Source organism: Puma concolor, chromosome D2 (genome assembly GCF_028749965.1).
Source record: "Puma concolor isolate L17-30 chromosome D2, mPumCon1.1.hap2, whole genome shotgun sequence".
Taxonomy (NCBI): Eukaryota; Metazoa; Chordata; class Mammalia; order Carnivora; family Felidae; genus Puma; species Puma concolor.
The window spans coordinates 64,990,348-64,991,872 of NC_141677.1; the positions used below are offsets into that span (position 1 = coordinate 64,990,348).

The following is a 1,525-nucleotide window of genomic DNA, read 5'->3' on the forward strand; positions in this document are numbered from 1 at the left end:
AGTTTTGATATCTCTTGAGTGTTAGCCCCTTATCAGATACATGATTTGCAAATATTTTCAACCATTTGGTGGGTTGCCTTTTCATTGTGTTGGTCTTCTTTGATGTGCAGAAGCTTTTTAGTTTGACTGAGACCCACATGTTTCATTGTGCTTTTGTTGGTTTTGCTTGTGGTGAAAAATCCAAAAAAAATGTTGCCAAGATCATTGTTGAGGAGGTTACTGCCTATATTTTCTGGGAGTTTTACAGTTGGAGGGTTTATGTTTGATCAGTTGATGAATTTGTGTATCCTGTTTGCTCAGAAGCCATGCTAATCTTCTCTGTATTGTTCTAATCTTAGTACATGTGCTGCCCAAGTGAGGACAGCCAAGTTTCTTTTACCATTTCAATGTATGTATGTGCTTATTTATCTATGCCTATTGGGGGCAGTAGGGATTACAGATACAAATTAATGTACTGAATGTGTTGCTAAACAAGAAATATTCTACCTTGTTGGAATAAATAGGTATCAGCTTGTAAAACTGCCTAATCCTAGAAGTGTTGAGTTAAGGTCACAGCATAAGCTATGGGCTTCTTGGGATTTATCCAAATGTACATTTGCCCCCAAAGAGAGCTTTAGATTGACGTCATCCTCTGCTAGTCAAACTTAACATTTAAACTGTGATCATAGCTACCTCTCTTTAACCTCAGAGCTAGAATGGAGACTTACTTTTCTAAAGACCATGTTTCCCCGAAACACATACTTGTATGCTTGTCTACAGAACAATGTGTGGGATATCCTTTCTGAGAACAGTGTGGGGGGATAGGTTAAACATCCAAGCACTGTCTGTGGGGTGGGCCTCTGGACCTGGCATTTCAAGGGTCCAAGCCCCCAGTTTGGGGCCAAGCCAAAAGAAACCACCTCCTAAATCCATCATGGAGACTGTAGTGACCATGAGGTACTGGCTCCATCATCCCCAGATATTACTCCAGCTGTTTTCCATTCAAAATGTGGTTCTGAGTAGACCGAGGAAAACATGGGATAAGGCTGTGCTCAGAATCAATTACGTATTCAAATTGCCTGTATTTAAAAACCCCTAAAAACAGTAATGGTTTATTCAGCTGGTGACTTTATGGCATGCTTCTCCTCACAGTCTAAGGTTTTCTCTTTAACTGGTTAGTCAGGGACAATTTTCCTTGCAGGTCTGGCTGGCTGCTAGAAGGGGGAGGGGCTCCAGGATGGGAAAATGAAGAACATGGATCTTGGTGGAAGCTTCACTCCCTTTGTGGCAGATGGTCTACAAATCTCCAGTCCTTTGGAGTACATAAAACAGGGCTCTGAGGAACAAGTAGGCGTTAATTTAGGATCTAGGAAGAAAAGGGTGAGTTTTCACATGGTGAAGCTTGCCTCAAATCCACCAGCTAAAACACTATCTCAAAGAGAAATGCAGGTTATGACTTGTATGTTCATAGAAAGGAAAAGACATAAGAAAGCAATGTAGCACAACCCTGATTTAGCTCTGCCACTTAGCTCTTTCCAAATGGCAT

At 41.2% G+C, this 1,525-nt stretch overlaps 1 non-coding gene across 1 annotated transcript; it reads right to left on the reverse strand.

Annotated features, from left to right (window-relative positions):
• Positions 1–255: 255 nt before the first annotated feature.
• Positions 256–362, reverse strand: LOC112854948 (U6 spliceosomal RNA). Its single transcript, XR_003223019.1, has one exon. It is a non-coding gene; the product is annotated as a U6 spliceosomal RNA (small nuclear RNA).
• Positions 363–1,525: the final 1,163 nt, after the last annotated feature.